Source organism: Doryrhamphus excisus, chromosome 13 (assembly GCF_030265055.1).
Source record: "Doryrhamphus excisus isolate RoL2022-K1 chromosome 13, RoL_Dexc_1.0, whole genome shotgun sequence".
NCBI lineage: Eukaryota > Metazoa > Chordata > Actinopteri > Syngnathiformes > Syngnathidae > Doryrhamphus > Doryrhamphus excisus.
This window is the reverse complement of record NC_080478.1, coordinates 6,682,321-6,695,545: the sequence shown is the minus strand read 5'-3', so window position 1 is coordinate 6,695,545 and position 13,225 is coordinate 6,682,321.

The following is a 13,225-nucleotide window of genomic DNA, read 5'->3' as shown; positions in this document are numbered from 1 at the left end:
TCATCGACCACCACTTGCACAATACACATCACTAACCCCCTGCGTCCTGAATGATTTCTTTTAGTCTCAAAGTGTATCTCTGAGTGAGTATAATCCTCATTGTATTAATAACTGATGCTTTATGCACATCACAGAACGAAAACTCCAGTTTTTGGGCTACAAAAATGCTGCTGACAATAAAAACAACATCAAAATGACTAACTTTATCATAAGCATACCAGGCCAGCAGCTGAAAATATTGTGTGTGTGTGTGTGTGCATGCATTTCTGGCTGTTTTTTTTGGCTTAAAACTGCACCAAAGTTGCTCTTTTCAATCGTGAAGTTGCATTATCACGTCTTGAAAAGAAAACAAAAACCCTAAAAGACATATAAATACGTCTTTGGCAATTACATAATATTTTTTTTGCATAATCAATGCATGTCAAGCCACACTTCTGTTATGACGGCAGACGGACACATACTGTCCCCACAGAGTCTCATTTTGGTTTATAACTTTATTCTAGGGCCGCACAGTGGACGGGTGGTTAGCATGCAGCCACACAGTCAGGAGATCGGAAAGATTTGGGTTCGAATCTTTGCTTCGGCATCTCTGAGTTTGCATGTTCTCTGTGTGCTAGCTACGTGTGTGGGTTTTCTCCGGGTACTGCGGTACTCCAAAAACATGTTAGGTCAATTTGCGACTCCAAATTGTCCATAGGTATGAATGTGAGTGTGAATGGTTGTTTGTCTATATGTGCCCTGTGATTGGCTGGCCACCAGTCCAGGGTGTACTTGCTCTAGGACCGCTGGGATTGGCTCCAGCATACCCACACGACCCTAGTGAGGATAAGCGGCTCGGAAATCCCAGAAATTCATCATAAATGACTCTGTGTCTTTGAACACAACTCTTCATGATATGTAATAACACAGTGTGATTTAAATGTGGGGCTACTATTAAAGGGATTCAGGTTAGACCAGGGGTGCTCATTAAGTCGATCGCGAGCTACCGGTCGATCGCGGAGGTGGTACTGGTCGATCGCGGCGTGACATTAAAAAATATCATCCCAGCATCAATGCCGTCACTTGATTGATATACAGGGCAGCCATTCAGATGACAACTGAATGTTGCCCTTCGGGCGACCAATCAAATCAAACAACGTCTCTAAGTGCAGCAGAACTTACGATGTCAGCCTATCATCCATCCCCGTTACTTGATTGACATACAGGACAACCAGTCAGATGACAACTGAATGTTGCCCTTCGGGCGACCAATCAAATCAAACAACGTCTCTAAGTGCAGCAGAACTTACGATGTCAGCCTATCATCCATCCCCGTTACTTGATTGACATACAGGACAACCAGTCAGATGACAACTGAATTTTGACCTTTAGGTCACCGCTCATGCGTAAACAACGATGCAAAGTGCTAAGCTAGTCGGCGAATTGCGTCAGATTTTAAGCCCTCGCTAAAGTTTATGGTCACTAAAATGAGTGAAGGAGCTGGACCAAGTAAAAAGGCAAAAACATATCACTTCCATACGGATATGGAATATTATACGGATATTATGATACGGATATTATCCATGACTGATAAACATTTGGAAGTGTGCTTGAGGCTGGCTATCAGCAGCTACTGTCCGGACTATGCATCCCTGGCTGGTTCAATTCAGTGCAAGTCATCAAAGTAAACTCAGGTAATTACAAAAAATGTTAATAGTTAATTATGTGTGTTTTGCAATATTGGCTCATTTGGTTATGTAAGGTACATCAACATACATTGTACGTACAAATAATCCTCAATACATTTGAAAATAAATAGATGTTTTGCATTTTTGTAGTGGGTAGATCATTTTGACTCGGTCATTTTAAAAGTAGCTCGCATGCTGAAAAAGTGTGAGCACCCCTGGGTTAGACTAATACATTTTCAGGCATCTTTTATCTTGAGTTAAATTTTCAGTTCAAACAACCCCGTCCTGTCATACATCATTTTGTTCCGTTATCATTTTATTGATAAAATACAGTAAAATTGGGCATATTTCACATATAATTATAAATGGCCAAAGACAGCTGGGATAGGCTCCAGGATGGCCTCGACCTTTATTAGCTGAACAAAAAAATGAATGGATGGATTAATCACGATTAATTAGACAACTGTGATTAATTAGATAAAAGATTTTAATTATTTGAAAGCCCTACTTTGTATACATACAAATCTTTACTAGAGCAATGTCCAAACATTTTCCAGCGTAGTGAAAAATGAAAGGGGGCAAGGGACATTTTAAATAATTTAAAAATGTTTAAAAACATTGAATTTAAAAACATTTCAAATAATATGCTAAGAAGTTATATTTCAAGAAAAAAAAGTAGGTGAAAAGGTGTATTGAAAAGGTGTATTATTAGTATGAACTTCAGTCTTCTTCACGATTTTTGCTATTTTTAAAATTTTCCGTATATCTCATCTATCCTTTCTGAATTTGTTTTCTCATAATTTCATGACTTAATTGCTGTAATATTTTGACTTTATTCTCGTAACAAGGGTAAGGGAGTCTTAAAGAACCAAATTATAGAATGAGAACCAGATTGTTTATTCCTGATACCACAACAATACCTAATACAGACATCCAGGCTTATCTGCAGTCCCTGTATGCCTACAAGTAAGCGGGTCTTATTACAGCGCAGCTGCAAAAAAACCACCCTTCCTGGAGTCCTGAGGCTGGAGTCCTGGACCAATCAGCTTTCGCCACTGCCCTTGCTTGAACCGCTATCATGGTGTTTCTCCTTTCGTTTGTTCGCTGGGGTATCAAGGCATCTTTCCTTTGTAGGGGCATCAAGGCGTCTGGAACATTCTGCTTTTCCTTCCACCTTTACTGTTCAGTTGTCACATTAGTCCCTTTTTTGTGTGGGTGCGTGTATAAGTATCTTTTGTCTGTATTTATGAGACTATATGTGTTTGCTTTTATCTTTAGCTAGCAAAATTGAGCAAATATCTTCACATTTTCCCCAACCTAATTGTCTAAAAATCACAGTTTTAATCTGTTTTGTTAGTTGGTTTGATGGTTTTAGGCTACATTGAACGTGACAAATGACAGAAGGCACAGTAATACACATTATTTGTAATATTTAGACAGGAACAGGAAGTTCCACTTTGAGTCACTTTTCCCAAGTATGCATTTTCCACCTGCAAAATGATACACAGTTTTGATGTGTTTTTAGTAGCCTCATGTAAACAGTCCCTACAGCAGGTTCCTCCCCTGTCTACTGTAATGTTTTGCAAGCAGCAGACCCGCCACCTGCATGATTGGACGACAAACAAACTCCACATTTTCCTTCCAGTAAGTGACCCACCAATAGATATTTATAACCAGCTGGTCACCTCTAACCCCACCTCCTCTCCTCCTGTCCTGTCCTGTCCTGTTCTTATAGGCCTAGCAAGGCTGGAAGAGCCCCCCTTTAAAGACCAGTTTTGTCACTTCTTGGCTTTGTTCTTAAACAAAGGAGAACTTGCCCTTCATCTGCCCGTAATTGGGCCTTGGACTCTTGGAATGTGCTTGATGTCTCCGCTCGGGAACACTACTGCTGCTCCAGTAGACACAGGACACTAGGAATCCTTGCTTTCGCTCAAAAAGCCCTCAAAATTGTGTTCAAATCAAACCAATTTGGTGGCTTTAGGAACTTAATATGTATGTAATCTTACATGAAAAATAGTCATAATGTTGTAAAATGTTTTTCAGGGTGTCCAAACTGCGGCCAAGGTGTCATTTGTGGCTCATGGTGCTGTTTGTTTTTTTTTTTAGCCCTTAGCACGTACCAAAAAAATCTATATAATGGATTAATTAATATTGATAAATAAAAGATAATGCAAAGCAAAAGCAAAAATGAAGAAAAGTGGCATTTTTAAAAATAGGCCTTCAGCACATTTGAAAAAATACATACATCAAAAAAATATATAAATTATATATATATATATATATAAACAAGACAACTAAATAAAACGGGCGGGACGGCGGTCTAGTGGTTAGCCCGCAGACCTCACAGCTAGGAGACCAGGGTTCAATTCCACCCTCGGCCATCTCTGTGTGGAGTTTGCATGTTCTCCCCGTGCATGCGTGGGTTTTCTCCGGGTACTCCGGTTTCCTCACACATTCCGAAAACATGCTAGGTTAATTGGCCACTCCAATTCGCCTCTCGCCCGGAGACAGCTGGGATAGGCTCCAGCACCCCCTTGTGAGGAAAATGCGGTAGAAAATGAATGAATGAATGAACTAAATAAAACCGCAAAAATGGGGAAGAAACAGTAATCCTTATGTGAAACATGCACACATACCTTTTCTGTGCATTTTATCACCAGAAAACAAGTTAATATGAACTAGCTAGCAGCGGCCGTCACGGGTAATAGCTATTTTGACACTAAAGCCCTCACAAAAAAATCTAAAGAAAACACTAACAGTGTTCCATTTACATAACTGACTTGTATATTAACCAAGCTACAGCACTATCATTATTGTAGCAGCTAACAGGAAAAACTATTTTTATCTCGCGGACGAACACGACACATCTGTAATCGCTAGTCTCATAGCTATTCAGCTAGTCTCTCAGCCTCATTCACAGATTTCGCTACAAACGCTCAACAAGATGCTCGTTTGCCGTTAGCATTTTTTCATCTGAGGACTGGAGCACACGTCTTGTGCTGGAAGACACAGTCATCCCAAGGAGAACAGACATCGTAAGTGTTGTCGCTGTATCTAGTATAATGCTGTCGTTGTTGGCAGAACTAGCATAAGTATGTGTATCAATGCGCCCTAGGAAAGAAGTTTCGGTAGTGTTTTAAATCATCAAAATACGGCAAGATACTGCAACTACGTATTACGTTATCATCAGTGTGTACATCAAACCATGCAAAATTTTTAGAGGGCTCCATAGTCTAAGTGACAGCATTGTAAGCTTGCTCATATTAACTTGTATTCTCGTCTTATAATGCACAAAAATAGTGCAGTTCCCCTTTAAAGTCCCAATATTAAGAGAAGAATAACTGTAGAAAAGTCATAATATAATTTTATTAAATTAAATTAAATTAAATTAAATTAAATTAAATTAAATTAAATTAAATTAAATTAAATTAAATTAAAATTATATTTATTAAATTAAATAAATATAATTTTAGAATTCTAGAGGCATAAAGTTGAAAAAACATGTTCAACATGTTTGGACACCCCTGATCTAACAGAACAACAACAGACCATAACAAAAGAAATGACTGCAATATGCATGCCAGGCCAGTTGTTGGCGATATAACTTTGTAAAGAAACATAGAGAGGTCTGAAATTTTGCGCTTCCCTTTCAAATCTTTCTGAAACATAACTGAACCATGAGCTTGTTTCTTTTGCACGTTTACGTAGAAATACATCTGTGTAAAGTGACCGAAAACGCAGTATTTGGCATGTCAGGCCGATGTGGACTCCTATAGAGCAGTGACACATGATAACCCGCACAGAAAACTTTCCAGATTTTCCAGACTCTGCACCTCTTTTTGCAAAGTTTCCATTGACTTCCTGCTTCCTAAGTGCTCCCGAGGAATTCCGGACAGCTGCCGTGCTAATTTAGTCTGATTAGGTACACAAAATAAACAAGAAATTGTTACTTGATGTAGCTTGATGTCACAGGGAGCCGGACTTCCTTTTTTGGGCACTTCCTTTTTTGGGCACTTCCTTTTTTTTTACACTTGACCTCCCCGCTCTGCTGCACGCTTTTGAAAGACTTCACTATTTTAGCACTGTGTTTATTTTGTTTAAGTAAGCCGTTGTCTGTGTAGGATTATAGAGTGGGCATACAGGGAGCATCTTACCTGCATGCATGCAAATTAGATAGATAGATGGATGGATGGATGGATGGATGGATAGCTAGCTAGATAGATAGATAGATAGATAGATAGATAGATAGATAGATAGATAGATAGATAGATAGATAGATAGATAGATAGATAGATAGATAGATAGATAGATAGATAGATACATAGATGTATAATAATAAATAATAAATTACAAGCTCACCGATGTCTGGAACACAGCTAGTCCCATAAAAAATGTGTAGTGACCACATTTCCACGACCGATGATTCATTCATTCATTATCAACTCCTATACCGGAAAAATAAAAAAATGAGGTTCGGCAGTAGTCCGGAAGTCTTCAGGAACACTTGGGAATGTGACGAGTCACAGCGGAGTGGGCCCGTTTTGGAAATCCAAGGAAATAAAGCTTGAATAGGTGCCGATTCTGAAGGATCCGGAAAGCTGTTAACGGGTTATTGTGTGTAGCTGGCCAATAGGAGTCCACAACTCAATATAAAGGGCCTTTAACAAAAAGAAGACCCCGCAAAAACTGCAATATGCATGCCAGGCCAGTGGTTGGCGATACAACTTTGTGAATAAACAGAGAAGACCAATGTGCACCAATGTCTCTCATGCTGTTGTTTTCAAAAACCTCCAAAGACACAAGTTGTGTCTTATGTTTTCTGCACAAATGTACCTGTATACAATGAGTGAACATGCTGTAATACACATGCCAGGCCAATAGATGGAAATGCAGCTTTCTAAAGCAAACACTACAGTGCACTACAAGTACAAACAGTGCTGTGCTGATCGTGACTGTTCTCATTTTCTTCACTTTTCTCTCAAAAATCCCACGAAGTATCCACATCCAGCCAATCTTGTAGCCAAATTGTGGTTCCGCCTCTATGGTGGGACGCTTTGCGCACGTTTCAAAGCACGATGATTACGTAGACCAGGGGTCTCAAACATGCGGATGCGGCCAAATGTGGCCCACAGGACACTAGTTTGAGGCCCCCGCCTTGATATGAAAGTTTGATATTATGGATGCTGTATGGTATCATGTACCCAGAAAAAATTATTACGTTTGATTAATGTTCATGTTAAAGGTTAAATAACTGTTAACAGTTGTCCTCCCTATCCGTGTGGAAGTGGTAAGTTTTTGGCTATTTAAGTTTAAAGGAAATAACTTGAAGGCTACCGTTTAGGTCGCTAGCGCTCTAGTTTGCGAGTTAGCATGTGTCTCAAGACCCTGCAGTTGCGCAATATGTTGTAAATAAAAAGAGTATAAATGTGGCTATAGTCGTGTTTTGTCATGTCTACAGGGCTCTAATAATGCTTTGTTCATTTTAATCTGAAAATAATTTGTCTACCCACCAACTATATGTGGTTTCTTAAGTATTATTTGCCGTTTTATTATTATTATTATTATATTTATTTATTGCTGATTGATTGATTTTCTTTATTCTTAATTTTTCATCTTATTTTGTGTAGAAAAACAAAAATGATGATATTTGAGAACAGTGGAATGTTTTATCAGAGCTTTTATTGTAGAATATCGGAACCAAAGCACTGAAAAAGTTTGTATATTTTTCTGTTTTTAATAAATGCGTTTTTTTTTTTTTTTGGAAAACCTGATGCGGCCCAGCCTTGCCCAGACCCTAGCGCCAGTGGCCCCCAGGTAAATTGAGTTTGAGACCCCTGACGTAGACTTTGGGCAGATGTCTTGTTTGCTGCATTGTTACCGAAAGGAAGCAATTCCCAGAGAAAGAAAATACTTTCAAACAGTAGTTGGCAGCCTACCAATGAAAAAAAGCCTCTAATTGTTTTCATTAATGGCAAATAATGGTAAAGTGCTTACTGGCTATTCTGGGAACCATTAGGGTGTTATGTTCAAGGCGTCTGGGAAATCTCAGTCGATTAGCTTGGGAATTTGTAACAATCAAGTGAAATTTTGGATGACTTTTACTTTGTAACATGTGTGGAGTTTTTTTTTTTTTTTTTGGATGTGTGTGTTCAAGCAACCTTGCCCCGCCCCCACCTCCAAGCCCTTTGGTTTTGGTCATGACTCATTTACTCCTGAATCCTTCACCTTTCACCCCCCTCTCCTTCTTGTCACTGGATAAGTAAATACATGATGTAATGTGTGTTTTTCGACACCCCCCCCTCCCAAAAAAAAGAGCCACCTCCACCCATCATCCATATTGCAGATGGCCTAGGTGGGGGGGCCGGGTGCAGGAGCCACCCCACAACCTCCGTCTGGCTTGATGTCCCTCCATGTATCCCTGCAGTCGTAGTGGAGGTGGGTGGGGTTGTGGTGGGGGGGGGGCACTCGTCTCCACTTCCCTCCCCGGGTTGTCTGGTACTCAGGTGCCAGTGCGGCCGGTTGTCAGGTCCCGTTCGCCCCGTTAACGACCTCCTCCAGGGCTAGGAGACCCATTGTCATTCAAGAGTCCCACATCAGACCCTCCCACCCTGCCCACCAGACCGGAGCCTGGTCGAGGGTGGGTTGTTTGTGTTTTAGAATTAGGAGTGGGCAGATTGATCAGAATATCGATGAATTCGATACCAAGGATGGGATAGCATCGATACTAGTGTGATGACATCAATATGTTTCTGTTGTTTTGTATGTTTATTTTGTAACATTGATACATAATTGATATTACTGTATTTTCCGGACTATAAGTCTATATATATAACTCTTTATTTACATAAACACTGGACACCTTTTCTGTTCTTGTTTATTTTTTGTGTAGCTGAATAAGCATTGTGTTAGCATATCTTACATCGATTCAGCCTGTTCTTTATTATTTTATAGTTACAACTTGTCTTCCAAGAGGATGTAATGTCTGTTTTTGTCAAGTAGTTTGTAAAATAAATTGTCCGCAAAAAATGCGACTTATACTCCAGTGCGAAAAAATATGTATATATTTTTTCTAGTTATGCATTTTTGGCCTTGTGCGACTTATACTCCGGAGCAACTTATAGTCCAGAAAATACGGTATATGATGTTATATTGTTTCCAAAGTCAGGGAAAGGATTCAAACAAGAGTAGCTTTTGTTTAGATATTTTGCTGTGTTGAATTTGCAATTAAATTTAATAAAAGGGAATCGATTTTTTGATTTTGTTGATATTGCTTCATTGTTATCGTATTTCTACTATATTGGCGACAGTACATTCACAAAAACTCACCAAAATTCGAAAAAATGGGATATTTCAGTGTTCTCGAACACGAGAAACCAAAACTCCCCTGGTAGCGCCCATTTGACATTGTGAAAAAATTTGCCAGTGCCACCAGTTTCACACAACATCACCAAATTTGGTGGCGACATCTCAAGAACCTGTGTTGTAAAACTAACAGGAAATTGGTCGTTATGGTATTTCTAGTATTTTGACAACAGTACATTCACGAAAACTCACCAAAGGTTGAAAAAAAATGGATATTTCAGTGTTCCCGAACACAAACAACCAAAACTCCCTTGGTGGCGCCCATTTGAAATTGTGAAAAAATTATCCCGTGCCACCAGTTTCACACAACATCACCAAATTTGGTGGCGACATCTCAAGTATCCGTGTTCTAAAACTAACAGGAAATTGTCCGTTTCCATAATGGAAATTGGCCGTTATGGTATTTCTAGTATATTGGCGACAGTACATTCACGAAAATTCACCAAAATTTGAAAAAGATTTGATATTTCAGTGTTCCCGAACACGAACAACCAAAACTCCCCTGGTAGCGCCCATTTGACATTGTGAAAAAATTAGCCAGTGCCACCAGTTTCACACAACATCATCAAATTTGGTGGCAACATCTCAAGAACCTGTGTTGTAAAACTAACAGGAAATTGGTCGTTATGGTATTTCTCGTATATTGGCGACAGTACATTCACAAAAACTCAAAAATTTGAAAAAAATGTGATATTTCAGTGTTCCCCAAAACGAACAACCAAAACTCCCCTGGTAGCGGCCATTTGAAATTGTGAAAAAATTAGCCAGTGCCACCAGTTTCACACAACATCACCAAATTTGGTGGCGACGTCTCAAGAATTGGTGTTCTAAAACTAACAGGAAATTGTCCCTTTCCATAACGAAAATTGGCCTTTATGGTATTTCTAGTATATTGGTGACAATACATTCACGAAAACTCACCAAAATTTGAAAAAAATGTGATATTTCAGTGTTCCCGAACACGAACAACCAAAACTCCCCTGGTGGTGCCCATTTGAAATCGTGAAAAAATTAGCCGGTGCCACCAGTTTCACACAACATCACCAAATTTGGTGGCGACATCTCAAGTATCCGTGTTGTAAAACTAACAGGAAATTGGCCATTTTGGTTTCCAGTACAAATTTTGGCCCAAAACTGAGACCTGTATGTCATATAACGAGTCCGAGGCATTTTGAGCAATTAAGCCCAAATGAAAATTGTGGCTAGGGAGATTCATTCATTCATTCATTTTCTACCGCTTTTTCATTATTATTATTGTTAATAATAATAATAATATAATATACTATTATTATAATGATTAATTACTAATTAATGACAAATTATTACTATTAATAATACTTTATATTATTATAAAATTATTGTAATTACATTTGTATTATTAATAATATTTATTAATAATATTTTATCATAATTGATTATTTTTATTTTTATAAATTGACTTTTTATTATTATATTAATATTATATATTTTTATGTTTTATTATAATTATTCTAATATTATCATTATTATTATTATTATCATAACAAACAAAATGTATATCTATCATCTAATATACAAAAATTATATAGATATCATTTATTCATTCATTTTCTACCGCTTTTTCCTCACGAGGGTTGCGGGGGTGCTGGAGCCTATCCCAGCTGTCTTTGGGCGAGAGGCGGTGTACACCCTGGACTGGTGGCCAGCCAATCACAGGGCACATATAGACAAACAACCATTCACACTCACATTCATACCTATGGACAATTTGGAGTCGCTAATTAACCTAGCATGTTTTTGGAATGTGGGAGGAAACCGGAGTACCCGGAGAAAACGACCAGTCCAGGGTGTACCCCGCTCTCGCCCGAAGGCAGCTGGGATAGGCTCCAGCACCCCCCGCGACCCTCGTGAGGAAATAGCGGTAGAAAATGAATGAATGAATGAATGAATATAATGAAGAAAAAACGCCTTGACCTTTTCTACATCGGTCACTACCTGAATTCGTCTTCTCACCGCCCAAGTTCACGTGCCCTTCAAGAGCCTGTTCTTCTTTGGGCAAGTCATATACTAGTCGAGCCCAGAGCGCAGTGAAACATGTGACATTGCTGGGAAAACGTTAAACGACAATTGGTTCAGGTCCAAAGCGGCATGAAAGATGACTTGTGGCTGACGTTGCACGCTTTAATGAGCGTCACACTCACTTTCGCCTTAAAAGTAAACGAAAGCAGGCAGTTGTGGAGTGCTAAGTGCCACGTAGATTAATGAGGTGTGTCTTTCCACTCGTTCACACCACCCGTCTTCTCTTATCCCTCTGTTTGTGTGTGTGTGAAGGGGTTGGTGTCCGAATGGGCTAACATGCTCAAGTAAACAAGTAGTGAAGACAGCAGGCTGATGTTCCTCTCACTTTTAGCCTGTGTTAGCCTGTTTAGACAAACGCCTCATTCCATCAACACAATCACACTTCAGTTGACGATGAATTCAACGATTATTGAAGACTTAATGGCACTGAATAAAACGCTATTGTGAGGCTGTAATGGCAGCTAAGTTTACTAGGCAACAGTTGACAAAAAGTGTTGAAATAGTTGTACCCCAATGACAACATTGTAAGCTAGCTCAAATTGATTAATTTTCTTGTGCTATAATGCACAGATAAGAAAAAAGAAATAATGATGGGCAAAATTCCCCCCCCAAAATGCAGTTCCCCTTTAATGCCTTTTTTGTTCAGAAGTGTCATTTTTGCCCGTTGTCTTTCTTATGGTATCCTAAACCAGGGGTCTCAAACCCGCGGCCCGCAGGCCAAATGTGGCCCGCAGGACACTAATTTGAGGCCCCCGCCTTGATATGAAAGTTTAATGTTAGTGCGGCCCGCGCAAGTTTGATATGGATGCTGTATGGTATCATGTACCCAGAAAAAATTATTACGTTTGATTCATGTTCATGTTAAAGGTTAAATAACTGTTAATAGTTATCCTCCCTATCCGTGTGGAAGTGGTAAGTTTTTGGCTATTTAAGTTTAAAGGAAATAACTTGAAGGCTACCGTTTAGGTTGCTAGCTCTCTAGTTTGCGAGTTAGCATGTGTCTCAAGACCCTGCAGTTGTGCAATATGTTGTAAATAAAAAGAGTATAAATGTGACTATAGTCGTGTTTTGTCATGTCTACAGGGCTCTAATAATGCTTTGTTCATTTTAATCTGAAAAATAATAATTTTGAAATGAAAATGATTTTCTTTATTCTTGATTTGTTTATTTATTTTTCATCTTATTTTGTGTAGAAAAATAAAAATTAAGATATTTGAGAACAGTGGAATGTTTTATCAGAGCTTTTATTGTAGAAAAAGTTTGTATATTTTTCTGTTTTTAATAAATGCGTTTGTTTTTTTTGGAAAACCTGATGCGGCCCAGTCTTGCCCAGACCCTAGCTCCAGTAGCCCCCAGGTAAATTGAGTTTGAGACCCCTGTCCTAAACACTGACCTTAACTGAGGCAAGTGAGGCCTGCAGTTCTTTGGATGTTGTTGTGGGGTCTTTTATGACCTCTTGGATGTTATTTTGGTTGGCCAATCCTGGGAAGGTATTCATCATTTGTGGACAAAAGCTCTCACTGTGGTTTGTTGGAGTCCCGATGCTTTAGAAATGGCCAGCAGTTGTCGCCGCTGTTTGGAACTCGCTCTGACAGAATCAGACAAGATCTGAGGAGGTCCTGCCACGGACAGCCTCGCTTTGGCTGATGATGATCCCAAGACTGATGTCCTGATGTCACTATATCTATGAACTGGACTATTCGGAACTATACTGTATATACTTATACTTACTGTATATACTATACTGTATACTGTCATATGTGGCCAACGTAGGAAGTAATGTACATGTACATGTACATGTACATGTAATGTATAAACAGCTGGAGCCTATCCCAGCTGTCTTCGGGCGAGAGGCGGGGTACACCCTGGACTGGTGGCCAGCCAATCACAGGGCACATATAGACAAACAACCATTCACACTCACATTCATACCTATGGACAATTTGGAGTGGCCAATTAACCTAGCATGTTTTTGGAATGTGGGAGGAAACCGGAGTACCCGGAGAAAACCCACGCATGCATGGGGAGAACATGCAAACTCCACACAGAGATGGCCGAGGGTGGAATTGAACCCTGGTCTCCTAGCTGTGAGGTCTGCGCACTAACCACTCGACCACCGTGCCGCCTGGTTGTTAATT